Source organism: Ptychodera flava, chromosome 16, assembly GCF_041260155.1.
Source record: "Ptychodera flava strain L36383 chromosome 16, AS_Pfla_20210202, whole genome shotgun sequence".
Taxonomy (NCBI): domain Eukaryota; kingdom Metazoa; phylum Hemichordata; class Enteropneusta; family Ptychoderidae; genus Ptychodera; species Ptychodera flava.
Window position 1 is genome coordinate 2,082,007 of NC_091943.1, and position 12,333 is coordinate 2,094,339.

Below are 12,333 nucleotides of genomic sequence, written 5' to 3' on the forward strand. Positions count from 1 at the left end.
TTGGAAGGCTCACATTGATAAAGTTAGGAAATTAATCGCCCGATGTTTGGAATTATTTCTAAAATTCGTCATATCGTCCCCAAAGAAATTTTGCTTTTGCTTTATAATTCCATGATTTTACCCCATATTTGTTACTGTATTGGGATCTGGGGGAATACATTCAGTTCTTTACTCCAACCTATCCTAATTTTACAGAAAAAGGTTGTCCGCCTTATCACATTCTCTGCTGCGCGAGCTCATACCGCCCCTCTATTTCAGCAACTGGAATTCTTAATATATATAAGCAATATGTGAATTTAGTACTTGTACTTTTATCTTTGACCTTAAAAATAGTCATTTCTCACATTCAGTATATCGTTACCTCGATCCAGTGCCTCATAGTTATTCAACACGTCTTAAAACTGGTGAAAACTTCTATATTCCTAAGGTTAATCTTACTTTGAGCCAACATAATTTGAAATATGCTGCAACTATGCCATGGAACAAACTTCCAGGTTCTATAAAAAACTTAAGTGAAAGAAAGCATTTCAAACGTCATTTAAAAGACTGGCTACTTGCCTGTTGATACTATTTTCCCCAAAAGTCGTGGGTTTTTCTGGTCACGTTGTCTTGTCGTTTTGTGATCTGTCTCATATCATTTGTTTCCCGTAATATATTTTTTGATCTGTACCTGATATGAAATATAGTTTGTAATTATTGCTATAGATTTTTCTGTCCATATCCGCAGATGTACACCTTATGTTCTCTATATAGTATAAACATAAGGGGCCACAACTCGACTAGTTCAGAAGAACTATATTGTGGTCCCCGCTAGGAATACCTGCTAAATTATGGAACATATTAATTTAGCAATTGTACCAATTTTTCTATCTTTATTTTTTTTCCATGTGTCTTTTGAATGAATGTAAGGTAATATCTCTGGCGAAATAAACTGGAAAAAACGGATTTTGGTATTCAGTGAATAACTTTACGTATTACTTTGTACTTGAAGAACACTGTGTTAATTTGTGAATATATATATATATATATATATATATATATATATATATATATATATATATATATATATATATATATATATAATACTTTGAGCCAACATAATTTGAGCCAACAAATCGATCGTCAACATCAGCGGTAAGGAACTTTCTACAGCAACTAGATCACTATTAAGTAATGGGTTGGGATTCATACCAGTGCCCAAAACATGGGATAAATGGAAGTTCATAAACGACACACAGCTATATCATCGTCGCTTACGACTTAGAGAATTCTTCTTTGATCGTGAAAATAACTCTGACACTGCCTCACGAGAGCTACCAAAAGAACTGAGAATTGAAAGTAAATGGACACCACCTACGGGCAGAGATCCCATGCTGGACAAATACTGTGAAGTTCAATTGGATGAGATTTTACAGTATGATCCCACAGGTAAAAGTAAATATTCTAAACGCAATGACAATATCACAACTGAACAAAGAAAAGAAATCAATAAGCTTAGAAATGATCAGTCCATATATATCAGTAAGATAGATAAGGGTGGTTCAGTTATTGTATGGAATAGACAGAATTACATTGAAGTCATGAAGGAACACCTATCAGATACAAAATTTTACAAAAAGATGAGTACAGATTTTGCACCCACAGTTCATGCGAAAATTGTTCAACAAGCAGATAAAATGCATCACAATTCTACAATTTCGGATACAGAGAAGTTAGCTATTTGCCACAATGATAACATTAAAACTCCTTATATTCATGGGCTTGCTAAATGGCATAAATTGAAAAATCCAGACATCACGGTTGACGTTAAACCACCCATACGAGCAATAATCTCACAGATCAATAGTCCCACTCGTAGAGCCTCGCTCTGGCTTCACTATCAACTCATGAATATCGTGCCAATATACTGTGTAGAGTTGGTCAAGGATTCCACCGATTTTCTGAATCATTTGCACCATTATAATGCATCACAGCTGTCAAACTTGCCAGACAATACCATTCTTTTTAGTCTTGACGTGGTGAGCCTCTATCCTAATATTCCCCGTAAAGAAGGATTAGAAGCATTAAAACATGCTTTCAAAACCTGCTCTACTTTAAATGACAAAAACATCAATGATATCATTGATCTAGCAGATATCATCCTTCAAAATAACTACTTTGAATTCTGTGAAGAGTACTACCTTCAAACACATGGTACAGCCATGGGTACTCCCTTTGCACCCATGTATGCTAACATATTTATGAGCTGGTTTTGGAGAAAAACAAGTGTTTATAAAGATCAAGCAGACTTTCTTAAACGTTTCATTGATGATTTGTACGGTATTTGGACACTTGGTGAAAATAGACTCCAAACTTATCACACTTTCCTCAATAGCATTCACCCGTCAATCAAATTTACTTTAGAATACGGAACAAAAATGCAACATTTTCTGGATATGTCCACCAGCCTAATTAATTCAAGAGTAGAGACAGATCTATATATTAAACCAACCGATAGCGGTAGATATCTGCCTCCATCCTCTTTTCACCCCAAGCATATATTCAACAGCATTATCTACAGTGGTACCATAAGACTGAGACGCATTTGTTCCCTAGACAAATGGTTGATCAGCGAATAGAAGAGTTTCAAGATAAATTGGTTAAATCAGGATATAATAAAAATAAGATAATTGAAATCATAGAGAAGGTTCGTAATAAACCTAGGACACATTTTCTTCAATATAATAAACCTAAGACAACAAAGAGAGTAGCATGGGTCAGTGACTTTCATCCTCTGCGCCCAAATATAAAAGAAATGGCCAAAAAACACCAAGATATATTAAAAATTCCAAAAGAATGCGTGAAGTCGTGCCCCACCCACCTCTTATTTCACAAAGAGTGTGCGCAAACCTTGGCCAACTCATTGTTCGACATAAATTAACATTGAAACGTAGTGACAATATAAATTATGGTTCAGGACCATGTGGAGATAGTAAATGTAAAATAATGTGTTCACATATGGTAAAAACGGACAAAATGACTAATATCCATAATGGAAAAATATTTCAAATAAAAGGGAATTATAATTGTAACACTGAGAATGTTATATACTGTATCTACTGTGATAAATGCATGTGTCAATATGTTGGACAAACCAAGAATAAAATCAGATATAGAATGGCTGGACACAGGAGTATGATTAAATCTAATAAGTCTGACCCTAATAACCCTGCAATGTTCGTGAGCCAACATTTTAATTCATCTAACCACTCCGTCAAAAATATGAAAGTTGTAATTCTTGAAAAGTACACAAAGATGACAAATTCTCCAGAGATTTCACAGAGTCCAAGTGGATATTTCAACTCAACACTATGTATCCTCAGGGTTTGAACAGAGAGACACCACAAAAATTCTAGATGTGTAAGCAGATTTTACAGCTCTTTCTTCATTTCATTTTGACGATTTTTAGTAGGCATCACTCGTTCAGCAGTATTCTTTTTTAGTTTTCTTTGTAACTGTTCTAGTTTGATGTATTGTAGAATTTCAGTTGTTACATAAGTGTCCTTGGATGTACGCTATTGTCCACAGTTCATAATTTCACCTGTTTGAGCTGTATTTTTAGAGTCGGATATTTTTAGTACGTCATTTCTGTGTGGTTTGCACTGCCACCTTTCCTACACTTTAATATGCAAATGTCTTTCAAGTATAAATAAGCCTTGACGTTGTTTTGAAACAATACCCACACTTTGACCATTCGACTCCTGGGTTTGAAGGAAAGCGGAGCAGTTTTCTGCTCGGCTTTTTTGTAAGTTGGCGCCAATTTTATTTTTAACTTTACACGTTTTCCAGTCTCTGTATGATTCAATCTTTTTTAGCATGTGTATTTTACTTTAAGTTTGTCGTTGTTATTTTATTTCAGATTGTTTTAACCTTGATAAAGTGGGATTACTCCCACGAAACGTCGGTGTAATAAATTTTATAAATGAAGAGCTTGGTGTCCTGAGTTGGTGCGTCTTGACCTGCTTTGTTCTATATATATAATATATATATGTATATATATATATATATATATATATATATATATATATATATATATATATATATATATATATATATATATATATATATATGGATGTGTGTGTGTGTTTGTGTGTTTGTGTGTTTGTATATTTATATGTGTGTGTTTGGGTATGTATTTGTTTATCTTGTATGTGTTTATTTGTTTCCGTTCCTTTGTACCTTTACAGGTTACCAAGGGCCTCACCAGAGCAATTTCAATCTTACAACCCACAGGGACAATATCCACAGGGCCAATAGAACATCTCGCCAGAGCAAATAATGTATACAGAGCAACGTCCAAGTATGGACTCAAAACCGAGCCGTTAATCCACCCGCCAACAGAATACGTGCAAACGAAAGACGTCGATGTTGTTTGATTACCTGTTGAGAACGTGTGTTACGTGAGAGGCACAAGAGCTTTGCAGCAGAATATATTGTCTTTCTTTCTTTCTTTCGCAGACATTTCCTATTTCCAAAAGTTCGGATACTCAATGCTTTGTCAGTCACCATTCAATGTTCATGCAGACTTGATCCTGATTGCAATTGCCGGGTCAAGTCTGCAAGCTCCTTGAAAGGTAAATGCCAAACCAAAGGCGTGGTTTAAAGGCCAGAGTATGAACAGAGGACAATACGGGGAAGGTTTACACCGGCCTCAATGATAACACCTTCAAGAACCCCTTCACTAACCACACACATCGTTCCGTAACGAGAAAAACAAAAACAATACAGAGTCGTCATTTTATTTATGGAACTTAAAAAGTAAGGACCAAGTCTTTGCCATTTCTTTGTCAATTATTGAGAAAAGCATCGAGCTACTCTAACAATAGCAAGCGATGTAATCTCTGTATATCAGAAAAGATACACATTATTAATGAGGACAAACGCCTTCTACAGTGAATTGAAATAATTAAAATCTTTGTTTTGAACATTTTTGATGTTCTGAAAAGTGTTTTTTGGCGGCCATCAATTCTTCTTATCATCGTATCCATACAAAGATAAAAGTTTTAACTTTGATTATCCCAAATAGGCATAATCATACTGAGCATGTAATAACTCTAAGTGAGAATGACAAATTCGCAAGACTGACCGCTTATTTCGTATCAAAATCATCCTGCTAGGTCAATTACGTTCAAGATCATCGGTCGTGATGAGTTCAGCTTTAATGGAGCACTGGAGTTTTTCTTTTGTAATTTTAACTCCTCAGTTAATACCCTTCACTTGTGTTTCAAATTTGCTTCCATGCTGGAAATCGTATTCTGTCATTTGTCTGTCTCGGAAGCGTTATATGCTTATTAAAAGGCGTTCAACCACGTTGTCTTTCGGAGTCAATTGAGTTCGGATGAAATATGTAATGTAGGATGAGATAGGAGCTCATCTACTTTCCTTTTTAAGTGACACACTTCTTTTTATAAGTAATTTGTAATATTGCAGCAATCAGCCAAAGAGCACCTAACACAAAAAACTAGGACATCCAATTTTCCCAAAGTTTTTCCAGTCGTGTTATGAATAGACATTATCATACTGAGCATGTACAGGGCTCGAAATTCACTTTTTTCCCTGGTGTTCCGATTGGGCTACCATTTTCTGAAGTTGGTAGCCCAGCGACAAGGTCTGGTAGCCCATGCATGAATTAAGAGTTTTTTTGTAAAGGATATTTTTATTTATATGTAGACAATGAACGATTTATTTTGAACGATTCTATCCAGGAAATAAATTGTCTAGTCATTTGACATCAATACATGCAGATCATAGCCTTAGGAGAACGGTATAGCATGTGCAGTTGACAACGGTGACGCCTCAAAGTTTCACGAAATTATTCACACATACGCAGAGCTTACATGTAAATTTTGATGTAACAACGACTTTTCACTCAGCATGTGTAAACATAACATGGCTTAAAATAGATTGACTATGAATTTCAGGATGACAACTTGGTACGGTCATGTTCCTAATACTTTCGTGGCAATTTTGACTATATTTCCCCACCATATCATGGGATGATCTCGTACACTTCAGAAAGCGAAATTTGTTGATTGCCCGACAGCTTTTTCTTTGCAGTTTGAATAATTTTGTGTTTTATTGTGATTGATAAATTGTGATTAAATAACTATGAAAATGAATTTTCATTGGCCATCATTTCCCGAGCCTGTTATCCAAGTACATCAGTTCAATATTTTATTCAAAGTTTGGCGCAACAAAGTTGACATGTCCTTTCTGTGTCCAGCTGGGTTGACTGTATGAACAGCGATCAACATCATGTCGCCCACTAAGTAATTTCATGCCCCAGCCTTTGGTAGTCCGTGTGGGCTACCATTTATTTCATTCGTTTTGGTAGCCCAAGAAAAACGTTGGTAGTCTGTGGACGCGGGACTACCTCTAATTTCGAGCCCTGATGTAATAACTCAATGGGAGAATGACAAAATCGTCAGACTGGCCCCTGATTTCGTATCATAATCATCCTGCTTGGTCATTTGCGGTCAAGATTATCAGTCGTGAAGAGTTCAGTTTTTATGGAGCAGGGGTAAAGCATCATTTTACGGGGAGTTTTTTTGTATTTTTAACCTATCAGTTTATATCCTTCACTTACGTTTCAAATTTGCCTCAATGCTCGAAATTGTATTCTGCCATGGGATTGTCTCAGAAGTGTTATATGCTTATTAAAAGGCGTTCAACCAGGTTGTCTTTCAGAGTCGATCAAGTTCAGCTGAAATTTGTAAAATTTAGGATGAGATAATTTGATTGGCATTTGCGAAATATACAGACTTTACCTGCCATTCGTTCAGTATCTTCAACTTGGAGAACTTAAATTGGTACTGTACTATTTTCAGTTCACTAAGTTAGTGAACTTGGCTGTGTAAGACATGCCAAAAACATGGAGCGGTAAGGAGTCTTTGGTCCTGAAATAGTTATCTTGCTGAGTAGTGCACGATGCTGAATTTATTGTCGTATTCGTATTGCACTCACTGACGATATTTTTTATTTTTAGTCCAATTTCGAACCTTTATATAAAAGTTCTGTCTTTACAAAACTTGAAGTTCTTTATGATAATATATCACTCATCAATATTCTGAGAATGTAAGTTGAAAAATAAATCAAATCTTTTTTAGGCCCTAGGCCGAAAATGTCGTTGCCATCATTATAGGAAAGATTTTAAAAACAACTTGGTCAGCGTCTTTGAGGAGACACCTTTTAAACAAACATCATTTTTGGATTCGTATTCGTGCCACAACAACCAGCTTCAACATTCTATTGACATCGTTAGTACCGATAATTGAAATTTAGCTCACCCGCCCAGTTGGACGAGTTGTAAAGGTAATTTACTTGTTTTAAACTGATATCTCTGTAAAAGGACATTATCAGCTCGTCTTACTCTGAAATATAAACTACCTCTTGTGAAATGTATTATTTATATTCCCAAGTAGTAGCACACATAGCTATGTCATAACTTTTGTAATACATTCCTTACCGGACTCCTTGAGAGTGTTGTTGAGCAATTGTATTGCCGTTAACAAAATACAAGAAAGTAAAAAAATACAAATTGTAAATCGATATAATTATTCTGAAGTGGGTCCAAAGGGATGACCGGATATGAGAATTTGAATTTGCTAAAGTACTATTAAATTACTATTTAATCGAATCATGAGACAAACACTAAAGGTACATTTATGAGGAAAGGGTTTTATGAGTCAGGAAGATTTTTTAACGTGGCAATTCGTTTGTTTTATAGTTAGCTGTAGAACGGTTTCCTCATGTGATTATTTTGGTTCAGGTATCTGGCATTCTATCTTCTTCTCGTATGTTATAATTACAATTAAGATTTCATCATCTTTGCTTTAGGCATACATCAATGTACGAAAATGTAATTTTATTTTAGTATTGATATAATTTCATCGTATATTAGTATCCATCATTCATGTTCATTATACCAAAAAAGATTTAATAAATTATATGTACTTAAATTCTTACACAATTTCACTGGTCATTTCCCCTCCTTGTGATATCAAATTTAGCTTGAGGATGTTTGTCAGAACTCGATTTTTTTTAATTGAAAAGGAATACACAACTGCAACTTGTAGAATTTATATTACTGAACAAGTACTTATGATTTTTATTTAGTATTCCTAAAAAACCAGAGCCACATTAAATTCACTGGTCTCTTGTTACCTGCTCCAATATAACTCTGTCATAATTTACTAAAATAATGATACTGTTGCATAATGCAAGCAAAGGAGATTTTTTCTTGAACTCGTCCTGAGCTTTGTCAATGAAACGCGGAAATACCTGAAATTGGTATGTTGTGACGATATGTGACTTAAGAAGAAAATACAGGTTTTGTGTAAATTTCGTCAAGTCAGCCCTAGGAGCCCGTGAACTTCATCTGAAAGTGTAGTACTAGGATTTTATGAAATAATATGGTCTGATAAAAATCTGTGAAATTGCCCTGACGTGTTACTAAAATACGATTGCCAACTGGAGTGACGCCAGTCAGGTTGAATTGGACAGCACTAAATGATTGGGTAAGGGGTTGTTCAGAAATTTAAAAGTATAGGTGTATTCCACTTCAATTCATTCCTAGGTGTGCATACATTCAATATATGGGTGTAAAACAAGGTCATATTCTAGAACCTGTGAAAACTATGAGAAAGAGTCATTCAAAATGTACAAAACACTATTAGACCCTAGGGGGAGCAGACTCAACTGGTTTATTTTCTTTAAGAGTATCATTTTTAGCAACTGCCTCCAACAAGGGAATTTTGAGAAATATGTGAAACAGTATGTTGTCCCGTCATCCCGTTTTGACTGTAGATCAGTTAAGGAAACTTGTACTTCAGAGTAGATTCAAAGCTGTCGATTAACATTCGGATGCTTTTCAAAAATTATTACTTGCTTCAGAATACAGTAAACTTCCACTGTAAGACCAGTTGGTGAATTCAGAAAGCTAAGTTTATCCACAGAAGTAAAACAGAAGATTATATGTTTTATCATGTAGCTCCTTAACATCATTTTTACTGAGCAGTAGACTGAAAGATTCAGTCGTTTGCGAGCGCTCCGGCGCACTGCGACCAACGACCCTTTACTACTACTGAAGGCACACTGTACTTGACCGCGGCAAACTCACAAGAAAAAAAGTGCCGCCCACAACTGACATTACAGACTTCTCAAATATATGAATCATGGTAGTCTAATTTGAATATTCATCACATGGGCTATTTACAAACATAATGACCATAATGAGTGAGCGATGTTGGCGGTCGTGTTACCTACATATGCCAATTAACTCATTGCTGTTATATGATAGGTCCCAACAAAAATTTTGTTGGGGAACTGGATTTCAACAGAGTGCCTTCAGTCGAAGGAAAGGGTCGTAGGTCGCAGTGCACCGGAGCGCCCGCACACGACTAAATCTTTCAGTCTAAATGAGCAAGCACTTAGTTACATTTATAATGCCAAGTTATTGTTTGCCCATTCACTCTTGTCGCATTGGTTTTGTATCGTTATTCAATATTAATTCATTGAACAAATGACGTTCAAACCAATAATGTGATTTTACACCAAGAAAAAATGAAAGCCGATTAAAACCATATGACTTTGGACTGTTAGGGTAATATTCTAAAAATATGACTTCGTGAAAAAATAAATCAGAGCCTTTTTAAACACAGAATAGCTCTGTGTTTAGGTGATTTTTATAATAGATATTTTCAGATGTTAATAGAATTTTAAAGAATCTTGAGTAATAAGACGTTTTCACTGATAATTAGTTGCATTCACTTGAACGAAGACATCCCTGAGAACCCACCAGATTGAAAGCTATTGACTGGTCCCTATCAGTTATCTCCTTTTCTTGAGAACTGAGAGAAGCAGATCATTCCATGGGAAGGTAATTTATACACGTTGATTTAAAGCCCAATAATTGCTCTCCAAGATATTTTTACTATATGATGTTCCATCAGTCTGCATGTTAGTTTATTTGTGTATTTGAAGTTATGCTTATTTACTTATATTGTTTTTGATCATGTATTTATTTCTTATTTTTTCATATCAGTACGTGTTTGTTGTTTAGTGACTTTTTTTAAGTCTGAAGCCACTATGGTCTGATCAATCACTTTTTTGTAGAAAATATTTTGTGTTACATGTTTTGGTCAAAAATGAACACTTATGACATACCCCCTCCCATGAAGAGATGTATTTTCTTATATTTTATGCCTTGTACTTGAACTTTTCCAGGTTACACCTGTACCAATATCATGATATTCTTACTGAGCCAATTGTTTCCTCTTGCCTAAGAAATCACCCAGCAAACTCACAACCAAAACTTTGAAAGTTACTCAAACTTCAAAATAATTGTACTCTTGGACTTTATCATGATTTTGTGGGAGGGACCGAAGGACATGAGGGGCAAAGGGATGAGTTATTTTCATAGCAATTCCTACTGTGAATAAAGAGAACTACCAACCACTATTTTTGAACCCCAATAACCCTTACCTTAACCAACACAACACAAACAAACAAACAAACAAGCACAAAAGCTATTATTCAAATACTTCTCTTTTTTCCCATTTGAATGGCTGTCCTGGACGACAAGTCCCCCGTTCATCATGGCTTTCCATTGTCACCTGTTTTGCAATGCCTCACACTGTGTTGCTCTTCCCACAAAATAACGGGACAGTTCGAAGCAACTCCTTCGCATAGCACTTTACCAGGTTTCAATCGGTTTTTATATGCAGCAAATTCACGTAAATATAACAAAAGTTGGCAGATGATTTTACGAACTATATTATCTGAATATTTAAACTTCTGAAAATATCGCATATTGCACGTTTCATGGCTGAAACCTGGGCTAAAAATACCGATTTCAGTCAGTGACTCGGATAGGAAAACGAATACGAATGCGAAAATAACTTCAGCATCGTGAGTAGTGCATGAAATACCAGGTGAGCTAAGGAGCCCTTTCTTGGTCACTTATTTACAGAATGAAATATACTTGCGTCACTGCTTACTGCTGATAGCATATCCCTAAGCAATGATATGAGACCTTGAAATCTGACTTTTCTGAAGACGGACCCGAAAAGGTATTTTGATATGTTGTTCATATTGTAGTAATTCGCAATCCCACATGCACCGTTCACCCCAGATGTCAAACATATTCTGTTCAAGGAGAATGCGTGCTCAAAATCACTTACACATGAGTAACTGTCGCACGGTTCGTCATTGTGATTTGTTCTCTTCCGTGTTGTTGACCCCGTTAGAAGACTTTTGATTGATGTATTTTCCATAGTACCAAGGTACATATGTACAGAAGATATGTTTGTTCTGTCCAGCAGATATATGTGACGGTTTGCTTCAAAGAAAAGCACCTAATTTGTAGAGCAAATAGACTGTAAAAATAGCGGACGCTAGACGCGTCTTTACGCGTTCAAAATGTAGATTTCGGTGTTCAAATTTGAACGGCTAGTGTTCATATTGTTAACACCAGTGTTCTGAATATTAACAATGATGTTCTAAACCTGAACACTATGTGTTAACAACGATCTCCTTCAAGTGTTCAAAAACTCAGCATCACAGAAATTTTACTACACTCTGAAACAATTAACAGTCTTTTGTGTTTTTTACTTTTCAATGGCTATATTAAATTTACTATTGCTTCACTGTCCGGTAAACGTACACGGATTTTGGTGTAACGAATTTCACACTAAGTGAAAAATATTTCCGACCTACAATTGGTGAAAGCATGTTTTTTCTAAAAAAGGAAGTATACAAAATAATTTTACACGTTTATTACGGGTTGAAAGTTTAAAAATTAGAAAAGAAAATCAGAAAACCACCATGAACGTTTTAATTTTAACATCGGCGTGCAAGAGGCGTTCTACTTCTAAACACTTGGTGTTCAAGTTTGGTGTCTTTTCTTATCCCCTGATGCATCAAAACGGAAGTTGCGACATTTTTCTCGTAAGCGCACCCTGAAGTCGTGATCGTGCGGAAGCAAGACCAGAAAGGGTAAGTTTCCTCTCCAAAATAGTAAAATTTTAAAGGTATTAGATTTTTGAAGCATCTATATTATCGTCCTTTGAAATTAATTGTATTGTACCTTGAAATAGCTTAACTACGTGAAGAAACCGTTTTTTCTTTCATGGCTGCTATACCAACAACTAGCTGTGACTACGCAGTGGTACTTTTGGCCATAGCCTATCGATCGATCTCACTTGGGTCAAAGGTCATCAAAACACAACTGTAGCGATAACCCTTGACCTGAGCGCGATCGATACGCCTTGCATAGTACTGCTGCGTAATTACAGC

The 12,333-nt window shown here is 35.6% G+C and overlaps 1 protein-coding gene and 1 long non-coding RNA gene across 2 annotated transcripts in view; both read left to right on the plus strand.

Annotated features, from left to right (window-relative positions):
• Positions 1–2,910: 2,910 nt before the first annotated feature.
• On the plus strand, positions 2,911–3,982 carry LOC139152492 (uncharacterized). The gene is made up of 2 exons (XR_011556635.1): positions 2,911–3,784; positions 3,899–3,982. It is a non-coding gene; the product is annotated as an uncharacterized lncRNA (long non-coding RNA).
• A 7,021-nt stretch (positions 3,983–11,003) lies between these two features.
• The window catches only part of LOC139152502 (membrane-spanning 4-domains subfamily A member 4D-like), a 30,226-nt gene continuing 28,896 nt past the window's right edge, over positions 11,004–12,333 (plus strand). Inside the window, exon 1 of the mRNA XM_070725662.1 lies at positions 11,004–11,108. The gene's annotated coding sequence lies outside the window, so the exon portion shown is untranslated. The remainder of the gene's footprint in view (positions 11,109–12,333) is intronic.